The sequence below is a fragment of the Hetaerina americana genome, unplaced genomic scaffold, assembly GCF_022747635.1.
Source record: "Hetaerina americana unplaced genomic scaffold, ioHetAmer1.1.p SCAF_176, whole genome shotgun sequence".
Taxonomy (NCBI): Eukaryota; Metazoa; Arthropoda; class Insecta; order Odonata; family Calopterygidae; genus Hetaerina; species Hetaerina americana.
The window spans coordinates 154,520-172,373 of NW_027286737.1; the positions used below are offsets into that span (position 1 = coordinate 154,520).

The following is a 17,854-nucleotide window of genomic DNA, read 5'->3' on the forward strand; positions in this document are numbered from 1 at the left end:
TTTGGAGTTGGCAGCTTCTACTGAAAAATGCAATGCTCAATGCCGAACATCCGAGGACATGCAAGGAGTTGTTATTGAAAGAGATTAAGGAGGATGAGGAATCTCTCAAGGATGTTGGGATATGTTCAACGAGTGAGGTCAGCGGAGTGAAAAAAAACCCACTCCACTATCCGATCTTGCTTAATGCAACCTCCTCCTCTAACTTCCTAGTTTTAGCACGTAGCATGATGCTCTACAGAAGCGTTCCTGTATATAAACCCTCAGCTTTGAGTCTCCATCATTCAACACCTGGCAGAGATCTACTACCATCGCTATTATCCGCTCTCCTCTGATCATCGCCGCTCATTGCCGAATTGCCGAATTGCACCATATTCCAGTCTTGTCACCACTCCTGCACCAAAAATCATCATCATGGAGGCTACTACTTCTGCTTCTGGGTAATTATGACTTAGAGATAATTAACATTATTTTAAATGTTATTTGAATATGGTTGAGGAGGGGTCTTAAATATATATATTTATCATATTAAAATTTTCAGAATTTCCATCATCATTAGGAAACTACACCCGTTTGCAAGTACCCCTATGCCATGCTATGAATGCCCTGCTGGATATGATATTAGTGCTGTCCAGTGGGATATAATTCCTAAGCGGGGGCGGGCTTTAATACCTTGCGGATTCTCCCTTGAAATCCCCAAAGGATTTTACGGGAGACTCGCATCCCGCTCTAGTCTTTCGCTGAGGTATGGGATAGAAGTTGGGGCGGGTGTAATTGATCCTGATTATAGGGGGGAAATTAAGGTTCTCCTCTATAACCATAGTGATGAGGATTTTTTGGTGAGAAGAGGAGCTAGAATATGTCAAATCATCCTTGAAAGAATCGCTACAGATGTTTCATTTGTAGTGTCTGATGACGTTACCTCTAATAGTAACCGAGGACAGGGTGGTTTTGGCAGTTCTAATCACCCTCCAGTTAATTGATGTGAGTAACGATTAATATATATATATAAACATATGATTTATTGTATACAAAGTTTTCGTTTTTACCTTTGTAGGATGGAGTCCACCCCCTCAACCACGACGCTTAACAGCACCCCCACTGTCAGCGTCACCACCTCCACCTCAACGTCACCCGAAGCGTTGACCTCTTCATCAACTTCTGTGGTAGCTTTTTTAACTGGTTATATCAAATTTTAATAATGCTCGAAGTGTAATTAATATCTACTGACGGTACCTATTTTTATTCTGGCAGGCTAGCATCCGGGAAAGATTCTTTCGGTTGCAGGAGGAGGGGTCATTTCTGAAGAAGGAGGATTTGGAGGAGGAAACCCGCTACCGGGTGGAGAAGGTGGAGATGATGACCACCCGATTCGGGGAGGGGGTGGTGGCGACAATCTTTTTTCGGGGGAGGGAGAAGAAACTTTTTCTCCCCCGAATGTTTACAATGACGGTGGGGGAGGTTATGATATACAATTATAGTCAAGAAAAGTTTTTTATATTTAAAAAAAATAATCAAATAAAAATTATTTGAAACAAAATGTTCGTTTTAATATATATTATGAATTTCAACAATTTTGTATCCCTATTCCTTAGAGAAAACATTATATATTTGGTCCACCTATTTGGTATATCAAAGTTTTAGAAATTGGGAATAGTAAACACTTATGCTCGGTATCATATAGCATTTAGAAAAGGGTACTTCAATCGCGAATTTTACTATACCCTTATTACCCTAGGGTAAACCCTAATATTTTTACGGGTAATTTCACGCGGAATCGGTAGCCAGCTGTTTTCTGATAAACATTCAAATTTAAATCATATTTTTATCTCTTCAAACAACGGAGTTATTGAGCATAATTCCCGAAAATTTCGGCTTTTTTGGCCATAGGGCCAAAACCGCTGGTCCGATCGGTCTGAAAGTTCTGGAAAATACTCAGTACGTTAGTACTGAGTACCCCCACGCTGCTCAACCCGCTAAGGGTTACATAGGGGGTGTCCTTTCGACAATGATATTCCCGTACCCTGAAAACCCTTGGATACCCTGGAAAGGGTCTCCGGTTTTCTCGCCGGGAATCGAAGGCGGGCATTGAGAGTGACCCATCTTCACATTTGCTCGCTTCTAGAGCGTATGGAAAAAATGAAAAAAAATCCGAAAAGCCAATTTGGCTAACGGGTCATACTTACCCCACAGCTTTTGGTGTTAGCCCCACGGAGGAAGATCTCATCTGGAACCCTACACGATGATTAGGTGGGCCTATAGATCGGGACTATTTCCCGATCTGCTGGCGACCTACTTCCGATCCGTCCCCTTTATATACTGCGTAGAAAGTGTGGTGGAAAGGGAAAAAGCTAGGGGTGAGGGATGGGCGTTTCCCGGTTAACGCAATTCTACTCTCTCTTCATGCCCTCCGCTTTAAATGTCAATTTCCGAATAGGAGAAGGAGACTGATTAATAGGTATAGAATGAGAGAATAGCAAAGCGGAATTAAAGAGAAATAGCGGGAATTTCAAAAAATTAGGTCTGGAGAACTTTAATTAATTTTTACGGGCTTATTTAAAGTGCTATCAAAAAAATAATAAGGACCTTTTTTACATATAATCACGTTGTCTTTCCATTATTTTTGTTTATTTGTTGTTGTCGTTATTATTAAACGAGATATTTGATGAAATCTATATATTGTCCAATATAAAGAGGACACTTTAAGGCATTATTCTGAAGTATAATTACCTCTTCATTCACTTGGCACCGTTTGTTGTACTCTTCAATCGATAGTTCTGGAGATATAAGAGGCGATGGCCTTGGGTCATGATTTTTCCTGCATGGGTTGGGTTGACGTTATACAACTAGATTGCATATGAAGGAAAAATGCTCCCTCCCGCCCTCTTTCACGTGACGTTATTTGTTTTTCTCTACGACCGATAGTTGTTGATGTATCCGGGTTTGAGTTTCAAGGTGAAACTTGCGCCAGGATGATTTTTCCTGCGTGGGTTGGGTTGACGTGATGCAATTATATTGCCTGTGAAGGACAAATGCCCCCCTCTTTCACGTGACGTCATTTGTTTTTCTCTGCGACCGATAGTTCCGGGTTGGAATGTCAAGGTCAAACCTGCGCCAGGACAAACATTTTCCCCCTACTATGGTTTATAATCTAGTATTAATTTTATAAGGTTTATGTATCTTTGCTTCTAACCTTTGAATGCTTTTTCTCCGTCTTTAGCCTTTTTATTTCATCCATATTTTTGTTTCTTCCTTGTGTTGTTAATGATCGTACGCATCTAGTCATTTAGTTATAGTAAAAATGGGCAATATTGATATTTCTTGGGTTTCCGATGTCGGGCGAGAGCGAGTGCGTTCCCTGGCTCCAACTGATTGCCGTGAAATATTTTTTGGAAAGGAAACCACGTATAAACACCAAGACACACATCAATTGGAAGTGATGATCGGAAGATATCATACTTACATGGCTTACAAAATGTTGCGAGGCTGTTAGTAAACAGTAATGGGCCATGTGACACTTCAAGGAGGGGCACGCATACTTCGGTTTCAATTGGAGTGAGACCAACATATCCTATATTGATTTCCCTTTGAATGTTGCCCTTCCAGCTGCCACAACACACGGGGAATGCGCTACTTGATGCCTGTTTATCGGCCATGGCATGGCATTTAATACTCTGCTTCGATTGTCATTTTTGCATGTACGGCGTGTGGGCTCGGCCCTTGCATTTGAAGTGTTGTGACTGGGGCCAAGGCCTCATGCCTGCGGGCGGATTCCGGCTGGCGTCATACTGCGCCGGTGAGAATGGAGCACTGAAAGCAACATCGGGAAATCCATTCACGATGGCTCAAGTACGTCCTAGAATGAGCTGTCTGTTTTTAAATTCAGGTAATTTTATGAAACATGAATGAATCTTCGATATTTCTGTTGCAGACATTTAACTTGTCAAGTTATTTACACTCTAGCGTGACGTGATATTTTCTCAAGGTAAAATGAAGGATTTGCTAATTTTCCAGGGTCTATTTCAGTGTGTTTCACTTTTTAAACTGGGTTATTGGGAGAAGTACAGTACGAATTATTTTCCTCTTTCAATTTCAGACACTTCAGATGTCTAGTGCCTAATCTGGGATAACTTTGCAGTTGGGATGGACGACAAAGACCTCGGAGTAAGTGTAGAACAAAGATTCCTAACCCGAATCTGTACTAATGGAGATGAGATAAGTATTTTATATATCCATATGTAATAGATTTTTGAATACCAGCTAAAATTAAAAAAAAAAGTAATTTCTCAAGCAATGTGAAGGTGCAACTTGGGTCGATATGCACGTTGAATCATATTTACAAGCTTTCGAAACATTCTCCAGGTTGCTTTGCAGTTCGTCGACTTCATTAAGTTGCCCGACAGACGGTACGATACAAGGTTTGCATTAAATCAGTATTTTTAGCTTGAATTTATTTTATATCTGCTTCATATTCTCCCATACTTGTTTAGGTTCTCCATACGAGGTCTGTTAAAAAATTATCGCGAATTTTGAATTTTCGTATGTTAGGTATATTTGATTCTCGATTTTTTGTGACGTTCTGTGGGGTACTAGTGTCCCTTACCTAAGCCGAAAAGTTCGGCCATTTTGAATGTTCACTTAATTGTTGACAGCTGATTTGCTTGGACGTGCTTTGGCTTGTCTTCGATCTTTGCCTGTTCCAAAAACTGGATCAAAGAATCTGTATCAAATTTTGTGTGAAGAACGAAATTGAGTGCGCGGACGCATTCCATATGTTGACTGTTGCATATGGAGAAACTACCTCGGACCAAATTAACGTTTATTGGTGGTACACTATGTTCTCAGAGGGCCGAGAAGAAGTGAAGGACGAAGAGCGTGCTGGACGCCCGAGCAGGTCAACAAAAGACGAAAACATTGATGAAGAGAAGGAAATAGCATTGGCCAATCGTCAAATCACCATTTTAGTGACTTGAGTGCTGAGGACCTACACAATATGGATTGGCTAGTGCCATTCGATTTTTACCAAAGATTTGGGCATGACACGGGTCGCCGCGAAATTCGTACCAAAATTGCTCAATTTCGACCAAAACAGGAACGCATTAACATTGCTAATGAGGTGTTGGAATCAAATTTGCTCGAGAGGGATATATCTGGATACGAATAATGGGTTTATGGTTCTGACGTGAAACGAAAGCTCATTTATCCCAATGGAAGTGCAGTACCAGCGAATACCGAAAAAAGCGCGCCAGGTTCGGTCGAGCGTGAAAGTTTTGCTTACAGTTTTCCTCAATTTCAGGGGCGTGGTACATCATGAGTTCTTGCAACAGAATAGAGCAGTAAATAAAGAACATTACCTGCTAGTCATGCGCAATTTGCGCGAAGTAGTCCGCCACAAACGCCCCTGTGGATTTATGAAAGAACAAAAATTGTCTTATGCACCATGACGACGCCCCTGCTCACACATCGTTACTTGTGCGCGAATTTATGGCCAAAAACAGCACACCAATGATCCACCATACACCATCCCACACCAATGATGCCGCAGCCACCGTATTCCCCAGATCATGCTCCCAGTGACTTATTCTTGTTCCCGAAACTGAATAGGTCCATGAAAGGAAGACGCTGCGCTACGATTGACGAGATAAAGACTGCATGGAAGGAGGAGCTGAACAAGATCACAAAAAATGATTTCTTGAAGTGCTTCGAGCATTGGAAAAAACGTTGGCGCAAGTGTATAATATCTAATGGGGATTACTCTGCAGGGGACAAAATAGATATTCATGAAATATAAATAATTTTTGAAATAATACAAAAGTCGTGATACTTTTTGAACAGGCCTCGTATAGGTATAATTGTAATGTAGTATACTCTATGGGTCCATTTCCATATTTTTAGAGCTCTTTTGAATAAAAAGTTACCTCTCTTGTGAAATAATCCGATTCCTTGGGTTTGTTTCTCAGTGACCCCTACAGGAAATCATTTCGTGAACTATAGATATCTACGGATTTTATTTTTGAAAAATACGGCAAATAGGGGTAATAATTATGCTTGTAAAACGTGGCTTAATCGTGAGTGTTTTTTCGATAATGAGGAACAGAAAATTTGTGTTTGATATTACTCGATAAACATTTATTAATCCTCTGACTAAATTTCATTGCGTCCGATATCAATCCCCGCCTCGTTCGAATTTTCGATAAAACGCGTGGATTCTTAGCTCTGTGTGCTCCTCATTCATTTGTGATGTCAGTGTATGATCCACATCAAGAAGGCACATCTACAATTCCCCTTCGAACGCAGTTTAAGTTTAATTTAACGTGTGGGTGGGAGGAGTCCGATTACATTATTTGATTATTATTTTCAATTCTATATTTTATTTAATTAAAGAGACACATTATTTAAATACCTACTGTTTGGTACTGAATATATTAATCGACATTTAATTATAAAATATTTCGAACATTCCAATGGAAATATTAAGTGGAGAGCTTAAATATAAAAGTTGATGAAGATCCGAAATTTTGATTCAATATATCTACAGTGGCACTTTGTTCCAAGATAATCAGCTTCTCTGCAAGAGTAACAGCGAAGCAAAAGGAGAGGATTTCCAATCCCGGGTAGAAGAGGGAGCGGGAGATGTGAAGACGCGCTTTATTCGAATGCTGATTATTTTTAGTTGACTTTGTCATGGCGTAAGGTAATGGCTGGCCGTGGAAACATGTTATCTTTTCCATTTACTTATTCGTTACATTGTGTTAGCCGGAAGAGTTGGGTTTACGAACATACTTAATATTTTAAATTCTAGTCTTCTGACTCATTGTTTTGAAAGTGTCTGTAAATGTATTTTTAATTTGCGAGTAAGAAGAGCGGTTTTCATCACAGGACACCCGACTAGAGGTCTCCCACCACAATTCGTTAGTTCACTTACTTGACCCAATATGGCATTCCTGTGACAAGAGTTGGCAGGCGGCTATGGGGTTTGTTCTACCTGCTCCGTTTACGGCCTCATTTGGCCGTTAATCTTCAACTTCTTAATTCTAGAGAGACTCCTTCCTTTCGCCTACTTCTCGGTCGTTGAAAACCGAAAACTCGGTTTCTGCAACGGGCTCAAAAGTCTTTCGTAGCTCCCTTGGCTAACTATGACCAAAATATCCGCAACTCTACTATGTTGCTCGGTTTCCTTCCAACAATTTCTTCTTCCGTCAGCCCTCTCAACGTTGCATTCATCATTTTCTGCGCGTCTGAATGAAAACGACGGCTGATTATGAATCTTCGCTCCTTGCCAAACGCTCCCCTTCCAGACGCTGCACTTACCATGCAGTCAGAAAACACGTTCAAGTTTCGAATGTTTCATGCCCTTTTTATCATCTGCCATTGTCATATTATATTCTATAATACACGCATTTAATATATTAACCCAATTCGGTCTGTATGTCGAACCAAACCATGACGTTCGATTTAAAAATTTCCCAATCAACTGAAACTTTGCATACATACTTTGTCGGTTTAATAAGGAAAGACTAATTTCATTTTGTATGGCGCATATTCGAATTCGAATTGGGGGAGTGCTAATTTAGGCAGAATCTTACGTAATTTTTACTTCCTTGAGCACCAAAGACGAAAAGTAAAAATAAAACTCTCACTTCAGTTTGTTTGTTTTATTTATAAACGTATTAATCAATCTGCTATAAGAGGAACGAAATATTTGTTCCATAGAGACACCCATCATCGGAGACAATGATGCCTGTGTGATACTTTTCGTCCAACCTCGATGCACTTTATTTAGAGCGCAAGATAACTGCTTAAAATATTAACAACAGAGCCGTTTATTACGTAGGATGGGAAGGTTGAGGTGATTAATGTTAAAACGATCTATAAAAAAAAGAGGTAAGGAGGTTTACGGCAACTGCGCGTAATTGAACGGCCGCCCCTTCCCTCTTTCCGGGTTCAGCCGGTTTGACGCCCCTCCGCACTTGCGCCATTCAATCGCGGGATTTCATTTCGGGGACGCCACAGCAACCAAGGAGGACCACGCGCCCCCTACTCCCATCCCTTCCCCCCCTCTCGCCCCTTCCCGCCATCCACCGCCTATTCTCCTATATCACTTATCTCTGGACAATTTTTCATACTTATCATTTAAATATCTTGCCACTTGAGCCAACAAACATAGCTAAAGCGTCCTCAACGTGGATCGATTTTGCTATTACCTCTAATCTTGAAAAAGAATTTCCCATGGTCAACTTGCTGACCTGGCCTCTGCTGCCAAGGATCAATCTACGTATTTTACGCCCTCCATACCCCAAGGTTTAAGCAAACCTTTATTCGTATAAAACCACATTATTATATGGTAATCTACCGGTTAAGGTAGGTTTTTGGATGAATACAGCTACCAAATAACTATTTTGTGACTCCTCACAAAACGCAATCCAGCAACCTACTCTAGTGACGCCTGAAACCATTCTATTCAACCTACTCTACATAAGGTCCCTATTCATTCCGAGTAATAATTTCTAACTGTTAGCATCGATCTGCCTTTCTTATATCCCGATAAAGATTTAACTTTCCTGTACAGCGCACCAAATTTCCCTTCCTTCTTTTAACTTCCCATAGCCTCGCACTGCGTCTTTCACCGTGCTTTTTTTGCTTCATTTGTCACAATTTGCCTCAATTTATTACTTAACTTCATTTTGCTGAACTCTGTGTTTACAATCTACCATGTTTTCCTCCCATCCATCTTTGCAATTATCTCATCCGTGATCTTCAATATAATAACACCTATTCGTATAATATACATTAATGAGTTAATTAATTTTACTATGATATAATGAATTCCGCTACATCACTTCCATGGTTAATCATTGAATATCTAAATGACGTCAAAGAAAAAGTTGGAAGTTTTAAATTACTTCCTAATCGAATTGCTGGAAGAATTCGCTCCTGAAAGAACAATGCGTGTTTCTAAGGACCAGGCTTAAGAAAATAGATGGCTGCATTTGATGAATGTTTTCACGCTTTTAAGAGATAAAAAATATTACCCTATATGATAATATTATAAGGAGTCCTTGAGTCGGCTAGTTCTGGCATCTATTTCCCGAATTTTATATGCATGATCCAAGCGACCAATGCATGTAGGAGTACGAATAATTTGCGAGACCTCGGTGCTGAAACATGCGGATCTGAATTTATTTAATAATTTCAATCTTGCATTGAATCGTCTCTCTGCCAATGATTCCCACCCCAAATCTATGAGCATTTCGGCGATGCTTTTCATTTTATCGTAAGAATTTTTAACAAAACGGACTGCCCGGCGTTGAACCTTCTCAATTTTTCGAATGAGGCCTTTTTCACTCGGATCCCATACGCTACATGCGTATTCTGAATGAGGCCTTACAAGAGCGTGGTAACAACGTTCCTTGACCTTCGAGTCACTTTTGCCGACAATGCGTCTAATAAATCCCAAATTTTTATATGCTTGACCGCAGACTTTACGTATGTGAGTTCCCCAAGTTAAGTCTTTTGTGAATGTGACACCTAGGTATTTTACGCTATCTTTTTCCCGTATAAAAATTACCGCACGGTAACTTTTATGACACCATAGCTCAACATTGCCATTAAGTATGATTAAATTTTTCTTGTTGAATTGAAATATAATGTTTCGGATTTTGCACAGGTAGCGATTTTGCCGTTTCAGTCGCTTTCTCCAATATTTTAACTCAACTATAAATTAACATTTAACTTAAAAATTTTCTTGTTTTGTCAGAAACTTCATAATCATGATTTGTCTTTTGCTGTTTTCATTCCACATTGATCGCCCCGGTTTACTATCCGCGAACCTATATGATTTAATGAAGACTTTCATGTCCATTTCTTTCCATGCCTTTTAAAATTCGACCTACCTATTTTCATTGGACAGTTTCGGAGACATTTGCTGGTCGCGTAAATAGCGGTTTGAGTCACCTGAACTATCTCCAATCTGTTCCATGTAATGAATACTGTCATTATTTCTAGCAGCCCTCTTCTATAGAAGGTCTTCTCGAATTTTAGGAAACAAAGAAATACATAATGCTTTCAAAACGTTTTTCCCATTAATTATCTCATCAATGCCATTGCATCTCGCTTTATACTCTTCCCTTTCTGAATCAAAACAATCGTTTGAAATCCTTATATTATGAAACTTAATACATTATGATGTTTGCTATTTTAGACACATTGTTCCGTATTGCTCACTGCCTTCCACCCTTTGTGATGGGAATTAAACCTAATCTTACGTGAAGTAATACTAGGCCGGTTTTGGGATTAGGTCTCTTTCCGGCCTGATTCCGGACTTTGAATTAGCCCCAAAAATCTGTTCATATCGGCTTTTCCGCATTCCTTGTGTCGATCCGTGGTACTCTTTTCTACCCCCACGTCCTCATTCCAGTTCGATTCCATCAGTGCCCTTTCCATAGCGCGAACAAGCATTACTGGCCCTAAGGTATCCCCGTCAAGTTTCAAGATTTATGAAAGAGAGTAACCACCGAAATACCGAGGATACGTGGAATTACTCCCTTTAGATCACGCGCTCAGCAGTCAACAAGTTCATTCAGAGTGAATTTATAAAAGATAACACGGAACCTAGACGGTACAACGGTGATGTTAGAAAGGCATTGCGACGTCAAAGGCTATGTCACGCAAAGATGAAAAATATTAGGAATGATATATCTAGCGACAAAAAGGAGAAGATTTTTAAGTTTACCAGATACTTGGGCGAATGCTAAGAATGAAGTTCGGAAAGCGCGAAGGGAATTCAAAAGAAAAGGTTACCGGAAATTTTCTAAGAGAATCCAAAAGCATTTTGGTCAAACGTCAGAGTAGTTGAGGGAAATAAGTCAACTGTCCATTCACTCAAAGATGATAAAGGCTCAAGAGTAACAATCAGTTTGGAAAAGGCTAACTAATTAAATTCCTTCTTTCAAAGCCTTAACTAATGTTTCACAGAATACCTCTAATAGCTTACCAAATCGTGTTGGTTTACCGATGCCCAAAATTGAAATCTCATATAATGGAATAGAATGTTTGCTGAAAAATGTTACGCCTTATAAATCCTCCGGGTTCGATGAAAAACCCGCTCGTATTTTGACAGATCTTGCTTCAGAAATTGTGCCGTAGCTGGGAATAATTTTCCAGAAGTCGCTGGCAGATTATAAGGTTCCTAGAATTTGGAAAACGGCTTACGTAACACCAATATTTAAATACGGAGACAAGGAGGACCAAAGTAATTAAAGGCCTATTTCCCGCACGTCCATTTCGTTCATGGTTATGGAATGCTTACGGGTGTACATATGCATACTCGTAGTGGCTGGTTTGATCGTGAGACATCTCGATAATAAGAAGTCAGTAATGAAAAATCAGCACGGTTTCCAAGATAGAAGATACTGCGAGACACAAGTCGCGCTTTTTGTGCATGATATTATCATTTCTGGAGAGAACAATGTTGAGTGGACGCGATTTTTATAGATTTCAAGAAACCCTTGGTTAAAGTACCTCAGAAAATTCCTCGCACAGCTAGAAGCATTTGGTATAGATAAATATATCTGGGGTTGGATTAAAGACTTTTGAGATGGTCGGATTGAAAGAGTAATGATAGACGGAGTTGCTCAAATGCAGTAGAAGCTACTTCAGGTGTTTCCCAGGGAAGAAGGACCTCTTTTATTCCTTCTTTACGTTAACATTGACTCTGTAGTCACTGGAAATACACGTTTATTTGCCGACGATGCAGCGGTTTACCATGATATCCGTGATACTGAGGACTCAGCGGCTTTGCCAGCTGACCTTAATTTTATACAACTATTGCTGCGAAACTTGGCAATTAAAGTTTAACTTAATAAAGTGCTTACTCATAAATATTTCCCTCAGGGAACGGGGGAGGGAGATGGGGGCAGTCTGGGGAGACTGTTGGGAAGGGGGAAAGGAGATCAAGTTTTATAAACGTAAGTTTAATAGCAAAACAATAATATTCAGGCAATGATACAGATTTAAAACAACATCGATAATTTGGAATAAATAATATTGATAAAATTCCTCTTCAAAGACTCGTGAGTATATATTTTCCTCTGCATTCAACCGTCCATTAAAATAATAAACGCATTTTTTGCCCCAGTCACACCAGACTGCCCCCCATCTCCCTCCCCTCTTCCCCAGGAGAGGAAAGAGCAGGGGACAATCCCCCCAGACTGCCAACCATCTCCTGCCCCCCTCCCACCTACAGGGGAGAGCAGGAGCAGTCCCCCCAGGCTGCCCCCCTTCTCCCTCCCCTTAGAGGGGAGAGCAGGGGACAGTCCCCCCTAAATTCCCCCATCTACCTTCCCCTGCCTCCTATCCCCTATATATGAATATATCTCTGATTAACCTTAATAGATGGGAGTTACTCCCTTAATATAATTCCATAAGGCATATTTGAAGGTGCAGGCTGATTTTAAAGCAAATTTTAGAGTCACAATAAGGCACCATATAAACTGGCAAATACCTTGTATCCATTTATTTATCATAACCTGATGAGAATATCCATTTTTCATCAACCAAGTCTTTCGATCACACATGCATCATCATTGGGCATCCATATCATGTGGACAGTATCCACAGTTTCAAATTATTTCTGAAAAATGCAATGAAAACATTCCTTATCGGAGGCATAAACATCAAGTATTGATCGAGAGATCTGGTTCATGCAAAAAACTTATTTCAATGGCCCCTTTGTTAGAAATATCCCCCACGTACAGAAAAAATATAAAGGAAGACTGCAAATCTCACAATAGCAGACTAATATAGCGGAGGAGCTCTTTGACATGTGCCATTCTAAACTAAGCAAAATACATTTTATTTATTTCATTGTAAATTTCCCAGCTGAGAACCACTGATTTTGCTGGTTTAACCCCTCCTTGATTTTCAAAATACAAGGTGAACCTTAGGCAGTATTTTCGTGCTAATGGATCATATTCACTTTTTTAGTTATTGGTCTGTTTTTATTATGCCACAATATACATGTTACTTTTATGATCATGACAGGTCTTAATCATGGATGACAATGAATGAGACCAACAAATATTGAGACGATTGAGATAGGAAAGACATTCACCTACTGTCAACTAGTATAACCAGACTATTTTTCATTTGGGAAACTACCAGCTGCATTGATATGCTTACAAATGGGGTAAATTCAATCCCCACGTTTATTTCATGAGTAGATCCAATGCCAAACTAATTTTTATAGCATGGGTGCCACCTTCAAGATTCCCATGCTTACATATGATTGCTCGGACAAATAGGAATAGGTGAAGGACAGAAAGACTAGAGGAAGGGGATGGGTTTGTCGAGGAAACTGCAATAGGTACGAAAAGTGGGAAATAATATAAATTATTAGAGCTGATACAGAAGGAAGTGGAGAGACTCTAGGCCGCCATCAAGTGTAGTCGTGTTGAGGGTATGAATAACTTCCGAGAGCAGCGTACCCAGCTACGCAGAGTTAAAATCTCAATTTTTTAGTCGCTATAATTTCTGCTATTGTGATGTTGATGGCTTTGAGCTGTCCTTGTAAATAAAATTCTAGGTAGTTGAAATCCGCGCATGATGACCTATTCAGGAAAATTCGAGGGATGTAGTAATATTAATAAAAAATAGAAAACCTGATACATTTCGTAAAAAATTATATTTGAATACTTCATCTGTGTCCCTAATGGCTAAAATTCAAAGGATGCACAAACGTAAAGAAGTTATAAAACAATTACCTTAGTTCTTAAGCAGTTCACAACAGGATTAAAAAAATACACCATGACTTAAATATACCTTATACTTCTAAGGTTTTGTAGATATTAACAAAGCTTTTGATAAGATTATGAGAAAAACGAAATTCCAACGATTCAAATGATATTTTTTTAACGTACGATGAATTTCAATTCACTGAGGAAGATATTGGCCACAATATTTACATTATTATCCATTGGATACTGCTATCAATTCTGTAGTGTCCACTTCATGGTTGAATTTTTTAAGGGGGGGAAAGGACGAGAGGGGGCGAAGGAATGGGAGTAGGGGGCGCGTGGTCCTCCTTGGTATCTGCGGCGTCCCCGAAATGAAATTCCGCGATTGAATTGCACAAGTGCGGAGGGTGGAATAAAGCATTTTAAATAAAGTGCAAGCAGGTGAGTAATAGTTTATAATTCGTCGAAGAAGGAGAAAAAGGGGACCGAGGATCTTGGGTATAACGTACTGATACTACGAAGCAATCTTAGGATACACGATGAGGTAATATAAATGTGGCGGTTTCCTGGGAGGAACATACTCTTTTTTTACCTTTTCATCACATATCCAAAATACTCATCTACCTGATCCAAACAGGATAAAGAGAAATATTTCCCTTTGATGGTTATGTAACATAAAGAATAATCAACAACTATATGCGATCATCACGGAGTTGGTTTCATTGCCGAATTCAACCACTTGCGGCCTATACAAGCTATATTTGTGAAACGTTTTTATTAAAAACTGAGCAGCGTATCAAAATTATTACAGGAGCTAGGTTTGAAATCATTCCCCGACGAACGTAAATTAAATGTTAAAACTTCTTTATAAAATTGAAAGTCATTTATTATAAGCCCAGACGTCCAACGGCAGAACCAATAATCTCAAAGTGATTAAGTGTAGAATACAGGGTCCGTTTAATAAGTATCGTGACTGGTTCGCTGTAACCTCAACGTAGCGGTGGGTGGGGGTACGACCGGTCGGCTCGTCAGATGGGTCCCCCACCACTCAGGCGCACTTGGTTCAGTCGCCTCCAGACTCTCCGTTGAGAGAGGAGGTGGATTATTGTGACGTGTGATTGTTTGTGGTGTCGTCGCGCCGGCCCTGACGAGCAACGCTACGCTATGAAGTGTTGCTTATAACTCGGGGAATCCGTGTCGGAGACCCTTGAGCTCATTAAACAGGCTTATGAGGGATGCCTTAAACCGAACAAGAGTTTTTAAGTGGAAAAAATGTTTAAGGAAGCCTGCAGGCTCGTCGAAGACGAGCACCGCGTCGGATGCCCGACGACCGTTTGAACCGATTCTCAAGTGGCCAAGGGCAAAAGGTTTTGGACTGACAGGTTATCGCCCTTATCAGTGAGGAGATCGGCCTTTCAGTCGAAATCGTCAACAGCATCTTAACAGAGGACCTTGAGAATTAAATGAAAGAATTATATTAAAGCATTTAATTAGGCATAAGTACAATAAATTGTATCCAGGAATAAAGAGGTTCTGTTGAACAACCTTTGACGGTGAAATCTTAAAGAGAAAGAATCGGCAAGGAAAGGACAGTTCGAGGAAATTGAAAGTTTACCATGTAAAGGTGAAATTGATGGGCTCTGCGGGAAGGTGAAAGTTGTACCATTAAGTGCTAAGACCCAATTCGGGCAAACTAACAACATTCATAAGGAAATCAATAAAGGAAATAGGGAAGAGTCCTCTGAAAAAAAATCAGCATAGAGTAATCGTGGGTCGGTAGGCGAGGACGCGCAGGAAGAGAATAGATGCACATGACAATACCTTAGGTCCAGCAATGCTTGGCGGCGATTTAGAAAGGGCATTGACGGATTCTAAATGAAACGAGGAAGTGGGGGTAGAAACATTCCCACGGAACTTCACAAGGATTTAGGAAAACTTCCGATAGTTAATATTTGCGGCTCATGCGGAGTCCGGATATCTGCCTTCGATCTCACTCTTCATGGTACATCGGACCCAGCGTCCCACCACGAGTTTGCTTCGCGCCCTTAGAATGGTCGTGATGACGGGTCAATATTCTTCTATAGACGACCTTAAATGTCAAAATAAGAGTCGTTGGAAAGTTTTAATGCAAATAATAACCTACTTCGAGAGGCGACTCCGTCCCTCTCGAAGTGAGTTATCATTTTCATCTCCCCCCCAAGGGATCGAACGGACGCTCGAACGGATCGCGGACGTTTATTAACGAACACTCTTTGTCATCGCATAGTAAATAAGATAAAAAGTTATTTCGTATGTATCAAAAGCAATAACCATGGATCTCACACTCCCTTCCAAACCCGAATTTCCAATCAGGAACATCAAGTGTACCACACGTTATTTCTCCATAAAACAGTTTATCATGGTCGAATTCTGCAATTAGTCATGTAAGCCTTCACTTAATTAGAAATTCATTGTTTCGATTCCGAATGCAGCGAACGCCAAATTAAATAACATTTCGACTTGGCGAGAGAGTCAGGCCAGAGTATTGTTTCTGGAGTACGGATAGATGGAGAGGGTCCAAATGGTCCGAATTCCAAACAGCTGAAAGGAAATACGCGTAAGGCTATTTTCAGTTGTTTTGGCCTTGTAAAACTGCAAACGTTAAGGTGTTGAGGGAGACCCTAGTGTTAGATGAACCTTCGCATCCCTGCCACATAAATTAAAACACCGAAAACACCAGTGGTCCTTAAAGGTAATGAGATACGATCTCCAGGTGCCCTGCATCCGACGACTCGTCGCGCACAGGGCCCGATATTCCTTTCGAGGAAGTCCTACAATGAAGTAAGCTGAATTACATAAATTGGACCAAAAAGGATTTGCCATTTTTTTATTAGGGAATATCTAGCAAGTAAGGTTGCATTCATTGGTATTTTAGGACGAATTTTTGAAATCAGAGAAATTCATAACTCACATGATCAATTACATCTCACTCTTCATGGTACATCGGACCCAGAATCCCGCAACGAGTTTGCTTCGCGCCCTTCGATTGGTCGTGATGACGGGACAATATTCTTCTTAAGACGACCTTAAAAAATAGCAAAAATGAGAACAGAATTCACAACTACACCTGTGCCATATTCTTGAAATACTATGACCCGAGGAAAATTAAATTAATATCCATGTCCAAAATAAGAGTCGTTGGAAAGTTTTAATGCAAATGATAACCTGCTTCGAGAGGCGACTTCGTCCCTCTCGAAGTGAGTTATCATTTGCATCTCCCCCCCCAAGGGATCGAACGGGTGCTCCAAAGAATTGGAGCACCGGTTCGATCCCTTGGGGGGAGGTGAGAGGTTCTATCGGAAACCAAAAGGAGGCGCTGGGCACGCGGCGTTGAACATTCACAAATAAGGTGGCTAATAGATTACTTCCCGTAGAGAGATTTGCTTCTGATGGCGATTAAAAGAATACCTATAAATGCATCCATTATACCGAACAATACCGCCCACACACGATGATTGGGGAAGGGGGAAGAGGGATGGGGGGGGGGATAGGGAGGGAGAAGGAGCGCGTGGTAAGTGTGGAGGGGCGTCAAATGGGCTGATCCCGGAATAAGAGAAGGGTCAGAAGGGGCAGCCCTGCCATTACTATCGGGTAACTCTTGACACCTCACCCATTTGTATGGACCCTTTAAATATTAATCCCCTCATTTTTCCCATCTCACGTAATAAACGGCGCTGTTGTTTACGCTTGAAGCAGTTACCTTGTACTTTAAAAAACGTGCATCAAGGTTTGACGAGAGAGTTTTTCAAAACAAGTATTATTTTATCACTCTAATTTCCATTATTCACTGAAGAACAACGTGCAGGAAATTGAAATTAATGAAATAAATGACAAAAAGGAACGAAAATAAAAACCTGCGGAAAAATACACACAGTCTTGTTAGTGCGGATATTTAATACTTCCACGAATTGAAGCCTTAAACAGTAGAACACAAGAAACTCAAATATAACTATAGAGTCAAGTAAAGAAAGATTTGGTAGAGCAGACATCGAAAATACATGTACGCATAGAAAATATTTGGGGCCTAGAATTTAAGAAACGAAGATGAAATTTCAGCATGGCTATAAACCTACGAAAAACCTATA

The 17,854-nt window shown here is 40.3% G+C and overlaps 1 long non-coding RNA gene across 3 annotated transcripts; it reads left to right on the top strand.

Moving 5' to 3' along the window:
- Positions 1 to 298: 298 nt before the first annotated feature.
- LOC139687178 (uncharacterized) lies at positions 299 to 1,455 on the top strand. 3 transcript variants are annotated; one of them, XR_011700615.1, is made up of 4 exons: positions 299 to 437; positions 539 to 981; positions 1,034 to 1,163; positions 1,252 to 1,455. It is a non-coding gene; the product is annotated as an uncharacterized lncRNA (long non-coding RNA). The 3 variants fall into 3 exon arrangements; XR_011700614.1 differs by having other exon boundaries at positions 1,055 to 1,163; XR_011700616.1 differs by lacking the exon at positions 539 to 981 and having other exon boundaries at positions 1,055 to 1,163.
- The last annotated feature ends 16,399 nt before the right edge of the window (positions 1,456 to 17,854 follow it).